Source organism: Varroa destructor, unplaced genomic scaffold (genome assembly GCF_002443255.2).
Source record: "Varroa destructor unplaced genomic scaffold, Vdes_3.0 BEIS01000001.1, whole genome shotgun sequence".
Taxonomy (NCBI): Eukaryota; Metazoa; Arthropoda; class Arachnida; order Mesostigmata; family Varroidae; genus Varroa; species Varroa destructor.
The window spans coordinates 1325649-1347645 of record NW_019211454.1 but is presented as its reverse complement, the minus strand read 5'-3'; the positions used below and the strand labels follow the sequence as shown (position 1 = coordinate 1347645).

Genomic DNA, 21997 nt, shown 5'->3' with positions numbered 1-21997 from the left:
GTGAGCCAGACATGAATGCTAGTAGTTCGATTGTATAATCGTGTGATGATGTACGGCGTTTCTTGATCTTGGCATAGTTTGGACTCCTCTGCAGGCATCTTTCGGTCTCCCCCTATGTTCACTAATAACTGCCGCAACGCTTGCGTCATACGATGGGACGTGCGACAAAAACGGACTCTTTCTTGTTGGCACGCCCCTTGGGAAAAGAACCTTAGATGAGTCTTGCTACGTTAGCCTCCGGCTGAAAGCGTGCTTGTCAAACCGTCATGGGGCGCTTGGTCGGGAAGAAGCAAGAATAAATACAGGAGGGATTTGCTGCCGATGTGATACTTCAACAAAGAATAGTAGCGGCCACGGTTTTCCAGCAAGTAAAAGCAAGCAGAAAAGTCAAGCTACTTTCACTGAGCCAATAATAAAAATCTTTGCTATATATATATCACCTTATTACTAAAATATGGTAATTTTTTTTTATTATGTATGACTCAGTCTGCCCGGAAAAGAAAATAAGGACTCGTTAGCAAAGATGTCTCCGTTTCAAAGCTAGAGTCGCCTGTGGCTACCTATATACATTCGATAAATCATGCACCGGTGATTTCTGGAGGGAATTTAGGAACACTGAACACACACACCTCAAACTAGGTTAGCTAGTCTACTTGGCTGAACAGACAATTCTACAAAGATGTGGGGCGAGCACGAAGACCTTGAAATCGTCGACAGTCGACTGGATCCTCTCGCTGGACAGTGGGCAGAAATGAAGTTTTTAATAATGCTTATTTTTCACTTGCTACGGAAGTTTAGGCTACCAAAAACGCTAAGTGAATCGACTAAAGGGGGACGGCGAAGCTGAAGAAAAAGGAGTATCATGTATGCCCGTGTAGCAAGATGATGTTCCGGGAGATGCTTTTCTCGCGAAAAAGGAGAGGAAAGAAAAGGTGTATAGTAGTTCCCTAAGGAATTCCAGTGCCGTCGCTATATTAAACGGTACCAACGAAGAATTTGCTGGAAGCACAATAACTGGTCCATCGAGCACCAGGTTGCTTGAGGGAAATCCGCCAAGACAACTAGTAAGCTCTGGGTTACCAGGATTTAGCCTCCTTATGATGTACTATCGCTGGTTACGCTTCCTATCGTTCTGTCTCGTTGGTCTTCTTCTTACTTTTTCGGTCTAGTTCTTTCTTGCCGATGGTTGAAATACAACGTTGAGGGCTCCACCACCCCCCACAGACGCGGCTTGTCGAAAAGTCGAGTGTGTGCAGTAGTGAGTTTTCGCAGCTGTTTCAGTCGTATTATCACATTTTAACCCCATGTCTTCGGCTATGCTATCCACTTGCTGCTCGATACGAAGTATAACAAACGTGGTAGCAAACGACGCAAGAGAATGGACGAGAAGACGGTGCCCTTAGAGACGGGAAAATAGGGCAGTTGAACGGGGGGCGTAAGGAGGAAAGAAGTTTCATGCTGGTCTGTGGCTACTGCGGCCATCGCGGCAACCGCCGCCGCGGATGCAGAAGCTGCATCGCTATGCGCATGAGAGTGGGCGCAAAAGAGAATATTAATTTGATAAAGCTAAAGACGAGATGTTTATGACTCTCCGAGGAATTGTGAAATATTATTAGGCGGAAAAATAGAAAGCAAACCATACACAGGCACGGTGGCACTTTGTGAGGCTAGGCCTCATCGTGCCGATGTAGAAGGGACGGGAAACACCATGAATTCTCGTTTGCTTCTATATGCCGCTGCTTTTGCGATGCTGTACAGGCTCTGTAGGAAACCTAGCTGAAGTCGGGCGGTCCGGGGGTGGGTCAGGCCTAGCTATTAGTTAGGTGGTAGTGCCAAGACGATGAGTGACTACCAGCTCATCGTTACTAGCTTCTTGTAGTGTACCGTAGCATAGCATAGTAACAGAGCGTAACACGATCGTATGGCTTTGACGGCATGTAAAAAAGCTAGCAAAACTGTAAGAGTGCAAAAATGGAAACTTTTTACACCCATCCCGAGCTGGTTCGTCTCGTAGCTCCGTGCGACCCGTGGCGCCTGAAACAGGGACTAGAGAACAGGCTGGGGCTAGATAGAAGGATAGTTTACCCCCATTCGTCGCCAACAGTTCCAGGAGTGGCGATACCAGAAACGGTATGAAGCCAAGCATTCACAACTGCCTTTACTCGTCGGGTTACAGTGGCGGCTTCGCTGTTATTGGAGGCGTCGATCCAGGACACCATCAAAGTGGCGCTTCAAGAAGGGGCTGGAGACGAATGAAGGGTGCCGACGGACGAAGCGGGCGGCTTTTTGCGCCTTTTTCGTGGTTGTTTCCATAACAACACATGCGGAAGCTCACGGCTTTGGCTGTGTATGTGTCATGTTGGCAGCTAGCCATATATTTCTACAGCGTGTGTTTTCGGTATTGGATGATACATTGTTGCTCATAACAGAGGCTGCAGATTGGTATTGGAAAATATAAGAGAAGTACCCTTATACGTTGTTATAGCAACAGTTTTGGCACGAGGACTCGAGATTAGATTGATACACGGACGTAGCCGGGAACTTGTCGTATTCCATATTGTTGTTTCTAATGAAATTTGATGACGACTATTGGAGTAGCAGTGCGCATTATAGGTGCAATGGGGAAATATATGAATCACCTCGCTTTATTTTAAGGTAACTCATATACTAGAAAGCCGTTCTGGGATCAATAAAAATTGGTCAGCACATCGAACCGGCTATTCAATATCTAAATTCAGTAGAAGAGCTACGTAGGTTGATAGAATTTTTTCGACGATTGCGGTAGTGATGTAAAGTTCTAGAATAGGAAGTCTGACAAGTCTACCTATTCACCATGTGCTCCGATACTCTGGAGGATGCGTTAGAGTGTAGTTAATTTCACCGAGAGATTAGATTCAACTTTGTCTGAATGTGACTAGGACGTCCTTAATATGCTGGTTGTATACAAATACGACTTTCTACTTCTATGCAGTCTATACAACCGCCTTGCACCACGTAGCGTAGTATAAAATAGGTGCGAAAATGCTTTTTCGTTGATTCTGGGGGCAGTTAAGAGCAGAGGACCTTCACAGCGTTGCTCCACAAGCCCGAGGTCACCGAGGCGGTGTCAATACATGAACGAAGTAAATCAAATCATTATTCAAAAGAACCCTCTAATATAATTTGTCTCATGTCATTTTTAATCACTACTAATTTATTATTCAGCAACCGTTCGACATCATTGTGAACGACGCTTATCTAAAAGCCAGAGTGTTCCGTTCCGAGTAAGTTGCATTGTCGTCTAGGCAGACTGCCCACAGCTGTGGTTCAAACAAAGTTTTATTAAGATAAAATATTCACATAAAGTATACCTAACTATAGCAATGGTGTGATAGATAAGAGCAGACCGTACAGCTATAATAAAAAAAAAACTTGCCAAAGAATCTCACGGGAACGAGCTGAGCGACGTATAGCGGGTTTCTGATGATTAAGTATATCAGCGTCTTGTGGATCGTTGGTCGTTATACCTACTGATCGATAGGTGTGAAAATGTTGTATTATATCGTGTTATAAAATTTCAATTAGTAAATTGGAGTATTAGAATTGTTTTAGCGATTGGAGCTTGAGGGGCACATGTTATAATAATGCTAACTTCAAGTTATTGTGCTTCTGAATAGAAAGTGTTCTTATGTCTCTTTTAAAATTTCCAGTCCTTACAACGGTGACCAGACCGTTCGCGAGAGCAAGCCAGTACAGTTTCCCCGTTCCTTAACTTTAACTTTCTCCGCGTTAATAACTTTGCGTTGAATCTCGTTCTACAGCAGTCTACAGATTACTGATAGGCCCCAACAAACTCTTTCCCAGAACAGCTTGATGATGTACGCTTTATTCAATAATGATTAAACGCCGTGTTGCAGCCATATAAAAAAGTCTGGGAGTACATGAGCATACTAAGCAAAGCTTAGTACGTCCCGTCGGTAGGACATAGATAAATGTGTCTTATACATTCAACAACCTAGGAAATTTGAAAAGCAAAACGAGCAACGCAGATTTAACATGGGTGAAAAAACTAACTGATGACTTATAACTTTATACTAGGGATATAATCACGTAGGTTGACTGCCTCCTTCAAAAAAATATCCAGTTCCATAACTTGCGATTGGGTTCTGTGCGCATGTGTCAAAAGTTCGAACTATGTACGTTATAATTCCGATTCCATAGATGTTCTGTAATATTCTTCGTTACTTTATGAATATGGTTTTACAAGACTCACCTCTTCGTGTAACAGATCATTTAAGTGAAATATACATATGTCAAACAACATTTGCGTATTAAAAATATTTTTCCAATGCGTTTTCATTTGAAGTGTGGCGTCGTATGAGGGATTGAACGATGTATTATGTTAGAGTCACTATTACATATGAACACTTGAAAGAATCGCAACTTAAAAAAACATTTGAAAAGCTTTTTCGGAAACGACCGGGTTTTGCTGCAGCTATTCGTTTTGTACATAGATCTATTAGATAGATATATTCGTTTTATTCAGATTCATTCCACCCCATTTGTGGGGTTCCTGTTTAGTATAACTATATACAAAATAACACAAGTATTTTAATTTATTATATAGAGCTGCGTCCTGTGAACATAGTCGGGGAGTGAATGGTACTATGGTGGTGAATAGGATTAAATGCAATTATCGTCAATAACGCTTTTGTCGATTAGAAATTTTTCCCTGGCTCAAAAAGGATTCGTCCTTGGAAGAAGGTACACTCAGGTGCATCCTAATGGGAGCTTTTTCAGTTTTTCGTTACGGAGCCTGTTAGAGGGAAATATTCGGTGCTTTATAAGTTCATAATCTCTTATCAGATTCGGCCATTAATAGATAATAGTCAATAGAGGGAGTACGCTCAGAGGCACTGAGCCAGTCGTCATTTGGTGATACGGCTCATACAAACAGACCAAAAAAAGGGTTTGTGCGCATTGCAGAACAGAAAAAGTAAAATAGGTCTTTAATAAAAAAAAATCTATATCTTCTAATCTAGAAAAAAATAAATGCCTGTGTTTGAATGTCGTTTGATGAAACAACTCGGTCTGATCTATATGTGTGATCTTATAGTAGTGATTGAAGCTGAGCTAAGCAAGGCTTCATAAAACTAAGACGATTGCAAGCACCGTTACAAATTTTACAGATTTATAATATTTTGTAAAAACTGCAAAGAACATTATAGGCAGTGAAAGCTAAAAAAGGAAATTACGCAGTGTCACAGTTATTCGACACGCAATTGAATATACAGGTGAATTACGGTAAAAGTTAACGAAACCGTAATAGCAATGTGTTTTTTTTACATAAGTTATGGATACGTAATGTCGTTTAGGTTCAAGAATTGGTATGCATACATCTTATTTCGCACTGAAGACCAAGCGTCTAACAGCAAGAAGAGCTCGAAATATTTTTCAGTCCTATTGTTCAAGAACCCAAGAGAATAACCTGTTAATTCATGGGGTCCTTACACAAACGATCATTACTTTATTTGCTTTTTTTTTTTTTTTTTTTATTAATTTAGCAGAGGAATCAAACAGTGTTTAGTGTATTAAGTATGCTAAAAGTGTCTAGTGGCTACGTTACAATATCCAAAATAGAGAATTTTGGAGTGAAGTCGTTCTTGGGGTGAATACATCACAATTTCTACCTAAAGTCGCTATTGGGCTTCGTCCTCGAATTATATCATGTCATAATGTATGCACAAAGATCAGAGCTCCACTCGGAATTTAATATGGCTGACTAAGAATAATGCCGGAATCAAGTGGCTGTTGGCACGTAACGTTGGAGTTTATGGGAAAGGTTTCTAATGTGTCTTAAATGTACACCAGGAATTTTCTTGTCATTTTTACCATCCTATTTTTGAGTACACAAAAACAGTCATGAAAATTATTCAGAAAAGAATTTCGACACCTACGTCAGAAAAAGGTCGTTGTTAAGGTAAACCTAGATTTTATAATAGTTCTGAAATTATTGACATGTCTCTTATTTTTACTCCACTTTCATAATTGGAAATACGATACATTTCTTACCTAGTATAAAATTTAACTGTATATTCTAAGCTTCTGTTAACGAAATTTGGATCTGTCCAGCGAAGCGGCGCTGAAAACGACGAAGACTATTCCTTGGTAGCTAGGCTACACAAACCCAGAACGGTACTTGCACTAAAAGCTTATTAACTAGAACTTGTTAGAGCTAATAAAGTAGGAAAAGAAATTTAATCTAAGGGAGTTATTCCTCAAGTACTTCTGTAGGTGGTTTGCATACAAACCCTTAAAGAAACAGCACATGCTAGATCTGACCCGGAAGCCAACGGCCACATCGATACGTACATATATCCACCTACCCTTGTACAATGCGTATGTCGGCAAGCATGCATTTTAAATACAGATGTTCCATATGAGCTGGAGTATCTGTGTAGCTACTTCCCAGTTCTTCGTCCATGGATATTTACGCTTGCGTAGGTGGAAGAAAGCTCAGTGTGACCCTTTTCCCCACCACAGGCACGGCAGTCCTCTAACTTTGCTGCTTTCAGTTTGAAAGGCAGGGCGTTCGTGTTACGACTTGGTGACCGGCCGCAAGCAGATATATGGTAACGATGCTTGTGTACTCTGTTCCCGAATCGGCGATGGAGTATACCTGCTCCTCGATGTACGTGGCTTTTACAAGTTATAGATAAAATGCCAGCTAAACCCCGATAGTACGGCAATTTCGAAGCAAAGCGAGTTACCACAACAAGCGGTAAGGTTGTGCAGCCTTGCTGTACAGACATTGTCAACAAACATTGCCAGGTAAGGTGCGGAAGGGGCTTGCTACACGAAATCGCCAATTTTCGACAGACCCACCATGGCCAATTCGAGCTCTCCATATGTTGGAAAGTTACTCGCATCGACTGCAATCGACAATCTGTTTGCACACATCTGTGACTGGTGATTTTTAAGTTAGTAGTTTAGTTAGACGGTTCTCAAAATGTTCGACTGAAGTATTTACTGCGCGTCTTACGATTGTTTTTGTTTTTACCAAAGGTGGTAACTTCCAGTTAACTGGAACAAAAAAAATTGTTATATCTGCATAGCTTTTATTGTAACGTATAGTAGCAAAAATGGTATTGTCTCAACCTTCTATAATTAGGGAAGCTTTCTTTCAACCTATCTGCTGCTCTAATAAATTTCAAGAGATTTTAGGAAACAACTAGTCGGTTTGCGCCTGGTTTTTTCATCAAACATTCTTTATTAATATTCATATAAATTCTATACTGACCATAACCAATCCATTTATCTGTCTGTTGAGAAATTGTCGTGGTCTATGCTTGAAAGGCAGTTGGCACACCATACCTGCAGGCTTGAAATGTTTTCGTACTTTGGAGATTTGTGGTTTAGCGATTGCACAAACTGGGAGCTGAGCAAAAAATAAAATGACGTCTTATGAGCTACTGAATAAAATGGAGTGGACCTTAGAAGGCGCGCACCCTAAACTCTGCCCTTTGTCTTTTTCGACCTAATTAAAGATAATATTTTTCCTATTAATATGTGTTAATAAACTCCGATAAGCGAACTTGCACAAAATATTTCTCATCAATCTAGATTTAAGTTTTTCGACTCATTGTGAAGTATGCATCCACATGAACGGTACTCTATGATGTGTTGCTTCTTCCTCGAATCCTACTTAATAAATATAATTCAACCTAATGATTCAGCTGAAAAAATAAATCGACCTTTGAATTCTTTTGGCGTTAGTTTAAATAATTAAGCGAGGTAATAGGGGCCTCTCCATAAGGAAATGTAGCATAAAATGAAAAAATTTGCCAACGTATTCAAATTTTTTTTTTGATACTACTTTATTCAAATCACCGTCTCATAGACCACTTGTACCTGCAAACGGCAGCACTTTTTGATGTTAACGGTACACTTCGTCTGAGCGGGCAAATAAGATAGCAAGCATACCCTACATATGCACGTGCATACGTACATAATCTCAGCCGAATCAGAACAAGTTCTAACATGTCGAAAAAAGAATTTTTTTTCAATAGTCTTAGCTGAAAGGAGGATCGACACATTGAACAACCTCTTGTGTGCTTGCATACAATCCACATTACCATTGACCTTATGGATAGTAGCCCGGCTTTGCATCAAATTCAAATAGTAGAGCCGAAACCATTCAGAGAAGTCACTCTGGTACATTAGGCAAACACTATTTTGATATACCCGGTACTAACGTTTCGCATAAAAGTTTTAAATCTGCAAAATAGAGATATTGAGTAGAGGAGGCCTCGCAACTTGCGGAAAACGTCATTGTAGAGCAGAAACGGGTTCTACGAATATTCAACGCTGTATCCCTCCCGCTAAGCATCTTCGCACCGATCTTCAACTCATGTAAGCAAAAAAGTGACAGATTGCTGCAGGTTGTTCAAATGCATGATTAGCCGTTTATTATATATATATATATATAGAGTATCGCCTTTAATTTATGTGCTTATCCGTATGACCTTCAATTTCGTTGTCAAGATTTCAAGAACGCAACTGATCCGTATCTGGCGCAATAATTCAAAACTTTACGTGACGTTGCCTCATTTGACACGTCTGTCTGTCTGTCTGTTACGTGGATGTATATTATACCTTTGAAGCATAATAACTGTTGACATTTTATATAGAAAAAATAGTGTCAAAGTCTGAACACAATGAACAGGGACCTGGCGTGCAAGGTCAAAAACCTAACTCTGCCGTCTTGCAAGCATATAAACTGGATCTTTATAAGGGAGACAAAGCGTTCTATAAAGCTTAATCAAATAGATTTTCTTAGATGTTGCATCAGAGAGCTTTAGGTTTCAATTGTCTATGGTATTCGTACCGGTAGAGTTGAAAATCGTCATGGTTTACCATTCTAGAATAGGCCTCTGTGCAGGCAAAAAGCTTAACAGCTTCTTTAGGACAGAGGATACTTGATATAAGGGATGTTAATCAATCAATGCATTATTTATCACTAATATAGGACACACAAACCAAAACTGAAAATGTGTCAATAAACGGCCATGGATATACTTTACCATTCCAAAAAATTATTATATTCAACAGCGAAACATACATTTATCTGTTGTTTTGTTTATATCATGCAGCTATTTTTCATTGATTCAAATAAACATTACCCACTATGGATTGTAGTCGAACACAAAACATTATATACATCAGGAGAACGTAATGCAGTAGAAAGCAAACTTATGCAATTATTAATTATTATTTCTCTCTTAAACCCACACACGATTTTACTTGCGTATATTTGCGCGGTCCCAGTAGAACCTAGAACGAAATTAGGCAACAGGGTCTACCTTGTTCACGCGATCCCAAGATTCTTTATCATGTGTACTTTGCCCGTTCGGATTTGAAAACATTGTGTAGACATCACCCTTTAAACATGTTACAATAAACCGTGTAATTCTGTGCATCCCGGCCGAGTGAGGACACGGTTTATCTACATGCAAATTTTACAGTACATGAAACTTAGCCAGGAGCATGCAGCTGTACCAATTAAATTTTGTACCTATTTAAACGGTACATCTGCTATTGACGGATCAGTTGATCCGAAACGTCAGTAATCTGAGAAAAATCAAAATAGCTGTCGACCGTATTACCATCGAAATTTTAGTATATGGTATTTAGAAAGTAAATTTATATTATACAATACAAAGTAATTATTTCATTCATTAAGGTGGCAGGACTGCTCTTTTAATTATCGAAACCTTCATGGACACCATACTTCATCCTTTGGCCACAGTTACTAACTCATAACATTATTCAGCGTCTTTGCGGATAAAACTTCAAACCTACCGACCTATAAGGGTGCTGGTCTACTCGTCATATCATAATTTTTAGTTCATTAATTATGAGCTTAAATTTTCATTACGGAGATGGATAGATCTAAAAAATCTAGGCACTTATTTTAATCCATCTTTCATAATAATATCTATAACTTATTTACGTTGCGACAATGTGTAAGGTTGTACAAACCTGCACAAATGCTTGCCATGACTCTCGGCTGTAGAGGTCTCTCTGCGGGTCATCCAATCACGACTTGTGATACAGTATTGCACTGATTCCCAAAATCAACGTTGACGGAGCACATCTCATTAACAGAAAGCGCTTGTTTTAAATATATCATCCATATATATGTGTGTGCGTTCATGTAGAAGTGCGTACCACCATTCTTTTTAGCTTTGTTTTGAATTTCAATGTACAGCTTAACTCGTTCCATTCGAGGTAGGAGAAAATGAGTTACTCGCGCCGACTTTCCTACGTCGTAACTATGCTGTGGCCCGTATAAGATCCAAAGAGCTAGCTCTCTCGAAGCCGTTGGAAACACTATTCAATCTCTCGTGGCGTTTCACGGCTTGACCGTCTACTTTCGAGACAAAGAGTGACCCGCCAATCTTACGGACATCCCGACTAGGCGCCCGCGGCCAGATCGCAGAGCGACTCGGACGCTCCGTTCTTTTTGGCTCCCTAACTTGTTACCTTTTTTCTGAGCGTGGCCTCTAGCGCCCAAGCCCGTCAACGGCTACTCACACAAATGGACATTTGCATTTCAAAGGAGTTCTCTGTCCAGTTCAGTTACTCAGATAGCGCACCAGCCACCTGAATATCCTTAACACATATTCTCCGCAGAAGCATCAGTGACGGGTGAGGAATGCCGCCTTGGGTGCCTTCGTTGTTTGCCCACCTGGTTACTATCTAACCAGAAAGGTAACAAGCGATTTGGTTCAGCCATGTCTCGTCCGTTCATCTCATCTTCTCGGTCAGGTCGCTCTATGGATCGGTCGGCTGCCGACGAACCAATGGACGTACGCATACACGCACTCAACTGCTCGGGCGTTCGTTGCAGTCAGAGTCGTTCCGACGATCATCTCTACACCTCGTAATTAGATTCCACCGTTATTTCAAATGCGTCGCCCGAATGGAAATGTATATCATTTATTCATACATAGTTTGACATAGATAATCCGTTAAAGACAAAATAAGTAAGGTTTCGTATTTCGGAAGCAACGGCTTTTGTACAGGTACGTACTTTATACTAAACAGTTTGTCAAGACGCAGATATGTTACCTAATGCGAATAACATATTTGTGTGTAAAAGGATACAATTATATTCTGTGAACGTATAAACACATTTCGAACTTTAACGTCGATTGGAGAGACTGCACCGCGTAACGCCGCATAGTAGCTGAAGCTTATTATAGGTCCAGATTGACGCAGCCCTAGCGCACGCAAACCCACTGTCCCACGTACGCGATGCGATGAAGCTCTTCTAATGCAGAACGTGAGCCTGTGTGCCGATTTGCTCTCATAGCTCTCGTACCATCAAAGTTAGAATCGATCCCAGAAATCATACCGAGAACTCCTTGACGCATTTTTCAGATGTTGTTAATTTCCTAACGTAAAGGTTTTCTAATTAAGGCACACGCGCAGCCAGAGCCCAGTTAAATGCTGAACATCTAAGAAATTAAGCTATAGTATTTTGTGGCATTAGCAATCCAATATGACGAAGGGTTGAGCTGTAAGTTTCGTCAGGTAGTACGATCACTAAGAAAAATTAGACAATAAAGAAAAGATAACTGTATAGCCTTAGCTTGTTTTGAAACGCTATTATTGATGCTATATTACGTGCACACAACTTGAACAGACCTTTACGTAATCGTATTGTTATACAAATAACTTTAGTTATTGCTTGGCAATGGCAAATACCGGTTAACCTACCAACAGCTACTGAGATATTTCCACGTTGAACTTTTCTGCGTTGTCCATTTTCTTCAGTGCCAGCGCAACGCCTGTCGGCCTCGTACGCTTTCAGTTGTTTGCCGTCTCCTGCGACCTGTACGACGTCAGTTGTCTGTAAACGTGTTTAACATTTTTGAAAATCTACAATTTCCAAAAATGCATAAAAACTTCTACAGTTCAATATATTACGTACGGCTTTATATATACCGAAGCCGAATATAGTAAAAATTATAAAAAGCATTGCCCAGATGTTCTTACATACAACGAGGCATTCAAGTCTTGTACTCGGTCTTTATAGGTACCAAAAACAATACATATTTCTGCCGCCGCTACATGCTACTAAATAGCGTACGGTAATAATTGCTAGGAGAGGTTATTTTCTATGGTTTTCTTTCAGTAAATCACAGGCATTTTTTTGAAAAAAAAAACAAGGTAGCTTCCTGTTTATCTGTTCACGCCATGTGACATATCTAGACCATTCTGCTTTGACCACACAGATTTGTATGAAATACCATTCATACAGTGAGTTTTTGTTGTATCCAACTTGTTTTATAGATAGATCTAGCTAAAAGAAAGGCATTTGAATCTTTTATACTACCTATCTTAAAAAAATCTGGAGTTTTCGACAGTTAAGAAAAAGAAGTTACTCTTCAGTGGTAATCATAAGACATATCTATTCCTTTTACGTATCTAGTTTAGTGCCTGGTATCGGTATAGGACTGCAAAAGTAAACAAAACTTCCCAAACAAACATTTTAACGATTACAAAAGCTAATTGTATACAGAATTAGAAACAAACCTCTAAAGAAACTCTACTCATTGCCAACATCTAACGCTCGGCTCGTCCTGGGATGGAACAACAGTTCTAATAACCACAAACGACCAGATGAGAGCAGGCACACACAACAACTAAATAGGTATGCAGGATAATGGTACCCAGTTGGAAAAGGGATATACGTGCAGATCCTGAAATAACGTAATTTTCAGCAATTGCTTTTGTTTTCCGCATAAAAAAATATGCTAAACGGTCGTCCGAGCTTGTAGGAGAAAACGTTTAGTATAGGGCTGAGGGGTGGATCAAAATTAGAAGGCGCAACGAGTCCGTGGTACAGCATTGGTTAGCTAACTAGCCAGGACTTCGTTGCTGCGGTGCCTGGAGCTTAGAAACTGGCAAAGCCACTAATCGCTAACAGTTTTTGGTTGTGACAGAAGCAAATCATCTTACAGGGTAATTGAAATTTTCCAAAAGATGTTTTTGGAGAATTATCGAACCAACTTGGACCAAATAGAGTTTTCAGTTTAGTACGCGACGCTCCATTGAAGTGTTCCAAACAAGCTGTCTGGATAGGAAATCCTTTGAAGCATATCAAGCTACAAAAAGAGAACTTTTGAGCTTTAGTTGATTGAAGATAAATAGGTTAAAGTACTATAGACAGGTTTTTCAGCACACAGCTTAATCTCCATGCAGAATCCGTCAATCCTTTACCGCCTTCACGAGCTGAATGAAAACCAATGAAAAGATCCACATTTTTTAAGCTCGTTTGTGTTATTTATAGCACAACAAAGCGTGTTGTGTAGTTAATTATGCAGCTAAAACTTTATTTGATAAAGTACTTGAATTATAAGTGTGCTATTGTAGGACACTCATGCGCTCCGTGAAAATAGGTTTAGACCCTAAGGCAGGCCTCAGACGTCTGACAAAAGTGATCTAAGACATCAAGCGAAGAACCATAGTAGCTAGCGGAATGAATGTTTTGAAACGATACATTACTTTTCTTGAGCGTTTCTAACGTGCAGAACATCAAATAGTCCACAGGCTAACTGGCGGGCCTTGCTTGGCTCACAATCACATCATATAACAGCAGTATAAAAGAATGCTTTTGATGGATGCTTCTATCGGTTGAATAGTCCGATAAACCGGTCGTTTTGTGAGACGATGTAAGCAAGGCTACTTTTATTTATATAAACCCTTTTTGTACGCCGTAGAGTCTTCGACACGGTGTGCTAGCTGAACGTGTAGATGGCGCTGTAGGCCATCTACATTCAACGCAACCAACGATTCCAAGGATCTGCAATTACCAAATCTTGTCGCTCTTCCGATTCTGGGAGCCTTCGTTCCGTGATAACTTGGTCATCTGTCAGCAGGCAAGTGCGAAGATCCCTAATAGCCTTCTTTGAGTCTGTTCTCTTGTAACGGATTTTTCATTACTACAAACAAACGTTCTAATACTGTATTAATATAACGCTCATTGGCTCAATGCTTTATAGAGCTCTACGTACCAACCATAAGCCTGTAGTTCTGCAGACGAAAACTAGTCCGATAGATCTTGTGCCCCCGAAATTCGCATCATCGGCTGGATCGCGATAATCGGGGTTCAAATGCTGTCGGTGTGAACTCGCAGTACTTATTTCTCGTACATAAAATGCATTCGAAACCATTTTAATCTGCATTTGTATCCGACTTTTAATCTGACATTTGAAAAGTGGGTTACATTATTAAAATTTCTTAATGAAAACATTCTAGTCTGCCTTCTGTATTTACATGACAGTAAACGAATGAAAGAATACTTGAAAAATCATATCTTATTTGTTATCGGTAAACAAAATGAAGAAGGACGACATATTTCCATTTACGCACGGTAATTAGGGCGGCCTAAAATACGTGAAGGGTCGACATTGTGTGAGTTTTCGAAGGTAACCACTTTAGTTATGACACTACTTTTCAAGCAGTCAACACCGAGACCAACCACACAATGTTACCAGCTGTGATTTAATGATCGGTCGAGACACTGAAATTATGAATCCGTGCTTTTCTCTGTTTACTGACTATTGGCATTGAAATGCTGGGGTGTTCAGCGTCACCTTTTGCACGATCACAGCTTATGATCGTCTATTACAGAACTATGGTTAATACGTCACGACCAGGAGAACTTGCATTCAAAGGTTTTGGCCAGCTTTGTGTTTGGGTGCTTCTGTTACATGCGTGGCCAGCGTATTATTGAAAATAGATAGCGAGAACAGTGTTACAAAATCAGTGAAGTTTTATGAAAAGAGCGAAGGAGAAGGCGAGATGCCATCAGGAACTCCTAACCGGTACAGGATAATACCCTGCCTAATGGTAGGGCTATATTTCTTCAAGAAGTTTGTTTTCATATATAGGGATAAGCAATAGGTAGGCCGAGCGCAAATTAATATATATATATATATATATATATATAGTCCTAGCAAAAAGCTAAAAAATTACAAAGAAGCCTACTCTCGAAATCAATTATTTTGTTTTTTCATCTATTCCACACTAATATTTTGTAACAACATTTTACAACCAAGTTACATTTGTGTTTCGCTGACTGAATATATAGTTTACGTGTGATTCTTAAAGGACAAGCAAAGTGCACACTTATTGGCTTTCGCATAATGGGGAGTTATAATGCAGTCGTCTGGCTCTGTCCTATCCCAATGCTATTCTTTTCAACAGACATATTTTTATTTTTTCATATTTATTATAAATTTCCATTGGCATTCAAATTAAACATAAATATGTTATGAAATTTTAGAAAAACCGTGTTGAGGGTAAGAACTTCTATTAGTTTACAGTTGAATTCCATTGTTTATTTGATAACCCTGCTGTACGTTTTTGGATTACTAGGACAGAAGGTCTCTTAGTTAAACTCTTTCAGCACGTGATAAAATCCGAGTGCGTAAACTATTGAAATAGAGCCTAAGCATTTGGTAAATTAATACTTTAAGCAAAGCATAAATGGGCGTCAAGATATGGAGTTAACTAGTTGCTTATTTAGATGATTTATAGTGAATTTATAATTCTAACTGTTACAAAACGACCTGTTCTCATTTGATCGGTGAGAAATTTTAGGGCACCGCGCCAAAGGTTACTTTAAATAAGGATCAGGAACCGACACTGCCATTTGGAGGTTAAGCACCTGAGTTGAGGGTTGGTTTGTAACCACCCTCTCCCGGTGGTCAGCTGTCGCCCGCAGAGACTTCTCTTCAAAAGACAGGGTGGATAGTTTACCTGCGCTGTGTACCCAGTCAAGCATAGTTCTTATCGAGCGGAGCCCTACAAGTTGCATTTCACTATAGGTTGTGGCTTTCCTGTTCAAAGCTTTCTGACTTGAACTCTAGCATTTGCAAACTGAGTACACTACCACACTGAGATGGGTTCGGTTGGACTACAAGAAGCTCATTCGAGAAAGTCGTCAGGCACCCAGAGACCTAGGCTACAGGAAACAAGCCAGTGAACCGGCCAGCTTAAACTATCAGGAAGCTGAGGTAGAACAACACTAGCAGCGATGAAGGGACAGGTACGAATTGTCGAACGCACGAAAAACAAGAGAACTCAGTTAGGTTCTACGTGTCTACGTTTCTATGGGCGCATACATACCATATAATGAGCCCGATTTGACACCTACAAAAACCCAGGGAAATTCCCTCTTCCCTCCGAGCTCCTTTGACAATAACTGTAACGAAGTAGCTAAACAACGAGCGAAATCTCGACATGCGCCGGAATCATACAGCTGGCAGGAGCGCCGTCGAGCAACAATGACGCAATAGGTCACTGGTGGAAAAAAACCAACCGTTGTGATCCGAAGAGAGTTTCCTTGTCTTTTTCTTCTTATTCTGTTTTCGCCATCGCTCTATCTGGAGTACTTTCGAGCCTTAGGCAAAGCAGAACAGTGAGTGGCGGTGCCGCACGTATACCAGTATCTGAATGTGTTCCCATTTGCTGTTACTGCTGCTTGAGGTCGTCGCCTCATGAAGCACGGCTTCATGGACGGAGTTTGCCACTCGATCAGCTGGCCATGCCGTGAGACGAGCGCTCCAACAGGGATCATTCTTTTGTCTGGGCGGTGGTCGGAAGCCATTAATGACGCATTCGATGCTCCACTGTACGGCTCCAAAGACGAAAACGAAACGGAAAAGGAAAGGAAGTTACTGCGTAGTGGCGTACGGAGGCCCCCTGATGCTATCCGACTGCTGACTGTTAAAGCGATTACGAGAGAGTAGTAGCCAAAACGGCGGCCGTACCATCAGCAGACCGATATAGTAGTAGCATATGTTTTGCAGGCAGCAGCAAATAAGAGCCACTGGTAGACAGCGGGGCGGAGGAGAGCTACTGAATGTAACGCACCCGTGAAAAAAAAGGACAAGGGCAGACGAATTGTATTCGCACGAGGGGAACGACGTTTTGAGCATTCTCCTTCATCTGCGACTGCAACAGTCCGTAATATTGTTGAAAAGAACGGCTGACTATGGCTGAATCTGCGGATCAGATTCTTCTGATGCGTCTTCAGGAAATGTCAGAGATAAATCGAGGTTTAGTGAGATTCTTGGTCGCCTGTTACATTATAGCAGAGTTTGATGGAGTAGGTACAATGATGTAAATGTGAAAATATGAGACTTTATCATCTGTTGTATTAGCATGCAGGCATTTTTTTTATGTGAAGGCGCATCTAGCATAATGTAACGGCTTTTCAACCGCCACATAATAATACACTGATTAGAAGATTGTTCAGTGACATATTAGAGCCGGTATCGAATTTTCAAGCAAAACGTGCGGCATGAAGTGATTATGACCCTACGATTCTCCAATAAGGATTTACTGCACTCCACTTAGACACTGACTGAAGTATTCAAATCTCGAAATATTTCTCATTACTTAAATATGTATTAAACATTGATAGTACTATATTTATAATTATAGCAAGCGATTCGACGAAATGCACTAACATACGAAGGTGGTATTCACGTACAACCGTAATTTAGCAAATTACTATACGAAGGCCGTGATTCTCCTTTCAATAGATTAATGTTGTTATTTTATAAAAGATAGTTCTCTAATTCCTCTTAGCTATTCTGTATATATAGTCATGAGAGCTCCTGTATACCACTTCCCTCGTCACATCGCTTGTAACGACACCCAGACAGCTTTCTATCGGTCCCAATCGATATTCAGAAGGCTGTTTGTCTTCTTTTGCTTGAGGCTCGTTTTGCAAAACATAGTTAGCGCGCCAGTTCCAAAGGGCCAAAGCAGGAGCTATGTCTGTCAGGATTAAGACTAATCTTAGATAAGATAACATTCGTGTCGTCGGAGGCATTAGGGGGTTAGCAAGAAAGTGGACACGTTCAAGAGACCTGGGAAATTTTCAGTCAGGAATTGGTTGGATATCTTAGAGGGGTGAGTCAGTTTTGAATCAATTTGCGACGACGACTTGTCGCTTCTATTCTTGAAAGATAGTCGCAATGACTGCAAAGATTTACCGTTCACTCTCTTGTGTACCATATAGCGTTAGATGCAGAATATCTAGACTTCATGCAGCAACCGAGCGAGAGGGAGAAAGGGCAGCGCTGGTTCCTGTGTCCCAGTAAGAATAAGGGTAGTTGATGCGGGAACTAGTGCAAACGAAGGACGATAATCCCGAGCAGCGCAGATGAGAAGCACGAGCTTGGACGAATGGCAATGATTGACGCTCGATAAGGATCCCAGCCAAGGAAATGTCTCTCTCTTTGGCATCTCTTGCTAACGCTCCCTCATTTCGTCGTCTTTCTCTTTGCTGCCCCCTCGGCATCGCATACAGATTCATCTTGCTACGTCACCGCGCGACCTGATCGGAGCTGCAGCGGGATAGCCCGTCACTCACGATTAGGGAATGAGAAGCCACTGGTAGAGCGATTTACCCGTTTGAAACCTCCGTGGACCATTGAACTCCTCAAGAGTTGTAGATGCCAACCTTGATTGAGACGGTCGTACACAGCATCAGTTAGTGGTTACATTGCTCTGAAATGCAGCTGGTTCACCAAGAGTATTTCAGCCATATTCTTCGAGTGCTTTGATGGCAGCGATCCTCCTTCCGAGTAGCTCTTTCCTGACGACGATTTCATCTGCGATTCGAAATCTATAGCAAAGCACTACTCGAGTTTAATATTCAGAACAGAACTCGAGGTTCGGAGAAAAGCATCGTGATGGGCGGCCCACCGAGTGAAAATCAAGTAGGTGAAAATTATTAGGGAATTCATATTTATATTTTTAGTTGCATCTTTGATGATCGCATAGACATGAGTGGCTTGTTCAGTTTTTAGACCCTATATTACATGTAATCGTGTGTTAGGGATAAAGTGAAGCATGAAGGATTAATTCCGGGATACAATGATCAGTGCTAGTGCTGTTAAATCTGATAGGTCTGATAAGGGTTAGGTAGCCTGTTTTATTTACTTTATCCTGCGTGGACATTGAATTCCGAATACCGTATTTTATATGAATTTTATCATGCAATGAGTGCACAGAATAGGTTTTTCGAGTTGGAAATAAACCTATGTTAAATATATAATATCACTTAGATCTTCTGCAGTCTTTTGGTGGAATCTGCCGTCCACCGATTCCGCAAGACCTAATAATATATTCGATGCCAGGTTCGCAGTAAACAGCGGCGACACGTATAAAAAACCATGACTAATTTTAAAGCGGACACTAATACATAATAAACTGTTGGCTGCGTAAGCAACAATGATAATCAACCATATACAACGAGTTTACATACATGTACATACAATAACGGTCGTACCGATCTTGATAGTTCTTTGTCTATTAGTTTTTTTTGGAGAGGAAAACTATGATGCGAAGTGTTTGTCTGACGAGATCTATTTTAATGTTTAAAAATATATCCAGAGGATTTATATATCGTGTGCTAACGAGCAACGCTAGCGAGGGGACACGTGTTCACGCTTTGAGAAAAAACCTATTGGATTGTTATTCCTGCTATGTCAAAATGTGGTAATGAATTATAAAGTATGAATTAAAATTTAAGCAGAGTTACTGTTAAAGAAACCAAATGGAGAGGAGTTATCTAAGCGACTGCGGTTTTTTCCAAATGTATTCCGAATTCAATATCGAAATGTTACTAAACTAAACACTCAAAGATCGTAATTAAAAATGCTACAATAAAATATTAAAGAACGGGGTCAGAATGGCTTGTATCTAGCGAAGGTATCTCATTGGGATCAATTTGAAATTTACATATAGACACGAGAAGACCGCTTTCAGACGGGTTGAATTCGAATCTTACTTGCTTTGCACTTGTTTAGGGGAAAATCTCAAAGCTATACAGGCGAGAACCTTTGCCGCTCAGCTAGTCTTTGTTCTAGCCTAATTCTTTACCTTTATTCCACCCTGTTTAAGATAAAGTGTCTCTATCGTTACTTAAACTGTGGTGCCCTACTGTAGGATAGCTGCTCCGCGTAGTGAGCCACTTTTGTACTCCTTAAAACTTCCATGCCGTCAAAAAAGGATCTATCTGAAACCGGACAGTGGCAAGCCTGGACGTTAGAACCACTGAAAACCCACTTCCGCTAAAATCCATCATCACCATTTTATGACGACTGAGTATATTGGTGTTCCTTAAATGTTTTATTGCTAGCATTACCATTAGTAGATAAGACAATACACGAACGCATGCATCGGTTCATAGAGAACGAAGCTTACGTTTTCAAATTTGGAAAAACAAAGGCATCCGAGCAGTACACACAATGCCGCTATCTCGAAGGTTGGAATATAGGTGGATCTGTAGTATATTAGCAAATTAGTTGCTTCCACGCTATCCGACAGCAGCCGTAGGGCCTCAGCGATATCGATGCATCAAGTTACTTAGTGCATTTCCTTTAAGTTAACTCAGTAATGATGATGAAAATGAAATTTACTAATACGGAGATTTCAGCCACTACTACATTTTATAATAGCGTTTTCTTATAAGCACCTTTACCCAGAAGGTGCACAGTGTTGTGCCTTCTAGATGTATATAGATAAATGTACATCGTGCGCTTCATTTTATCCTTGGTCTCTTAACAGCGATACGAAAGCTGTCAGTGTATTGGATGGGTATTTTTGTAACAAGTAGTGCCTTTTATATTCACGGAAACGCACAATAGCCGATGTAACTTCTATTTTCACGTTTTTCTTTTTTTTTTTTGAGCTTAAAAAGCCTAGATGCCCTCAGCGACATAGTCACAGAGGAAGCAATTCAGAAACTGTTAGATATTATATAGGTTTGATCGAGACCGTGAGCGCTATTAGGTGTCGAAAGTGCTTTCACATTGCTCTGAAGCAAATGGAGATCTTCACTATTTTCTTTACAAATCAAGAGCATACTTTAAACAGGTTTAAAGTTTCGCGGGCAAGCATTGCCATTTTACAAGGCACAATGTAATAATACGTTAGGTTACATTTTGCGTAGAGTTCATATAAATGATATTAAAATCAATATTATTGTGTACCTAAGTAAGGAAATATTATTTAACACATTCAAGTTCATTTAGTGTCTTTTTCTGAGTCATTCAAGATAATTAGCTGTTAGTTGTTTTATAGAGCTGTAATTTGACCAGGTTGACAACATGAAGTTCACCAACACAGGTATACTTTGCACAAAAACAAACGGTTTTCCACTCTTTTCCTTAAATACTTATAGAATCTGCTTAAACACATATATATATATATATATATATATATATATATATATATATTTAGATTATTGGATCGCCGTGGTTCATTACAATCAAGAGCCCTGCCATTTTACGCATATAAGTTTCGCAGTTATATATAGGCCGCTAACTGTTACATTATTTTCTTAAGATTTTTTACTAAAATTGTCTGTTCCATTAGTTATTTACAATTCTAAATTAAATGCATTTTATATGAAAAAAAAACTATTTTATAAAAAATTACTTTTTAGAAAATTATAGTTTACATTTAATATTTATGTCAAATTTAACAAAAATTTAAATATATGAAATAGAAAATTACATACTTTTTAAAATCTATTTTAATTTAATCGTGTTAAATTTTCATAAAGACTGCGCTCCTAATTCTTATTATATGTTAATTTTCATAATTTATGAACACATAGCTCTGCGAATGCTAAAAAAATCTTTAAAAATAATTTTTAGGCATTCAAACAATTTAACGTTTTTCTTTTACTATAAAAAGTTTTTAGGGATCAAAAGATAAATTATTCCTTATTAAAAATCTGTGATCTGACGATGAAAAATTATGAAATCTGCGAAATGTCAGCACAGTCCATACGATCAAATCATATATATATATATAGAGATAGGCATTGATTGCGCTCTCCATCGGCGGTCCACTATGGAATCTATCTTATTTTCTAGAGAAATCGAGTACAAATCATTAAACGGATCAACTCTCGGCT

At 39.8% G+C, this 21997-nt stretch overlaps 2 long non-coding RNA genes across 2 annotated transcripts; one reads left to right on the top strand and one right to left on the bottom strand.

Annotated features, from left to right (window-relative positions):
* The first annotated feature begins 1941 nt into the window (after positions 1-1941).
* On the top strand, positions 1942-21092 carry LOC147758108 (uncharacterized). The gene is made up of 3 exons (XR_015316470.1): positions 1942-8391; positions 13770-13928; positions 15655-21092. It is a non-coding gene; the product is annotated as an uncharacterized LOC147758108 (long non-coding RNA).
* On the bottom strand, positions 11190-12894 carry LOC147758109 (uncharacterized). Its single transcript, XR_015319576.1, has 3 exons — positions 12583-12894; positions 11764-11896; positions 11190-11438 (listed from the first exon to the last, which is right to left on the bottom strand). It is a non-coding gene; the product is annotated as an uncharacterized LOC147758109 (long non-coding RNA).
* Positions 21093-21997: the final 905 nt, after the last annotated feature.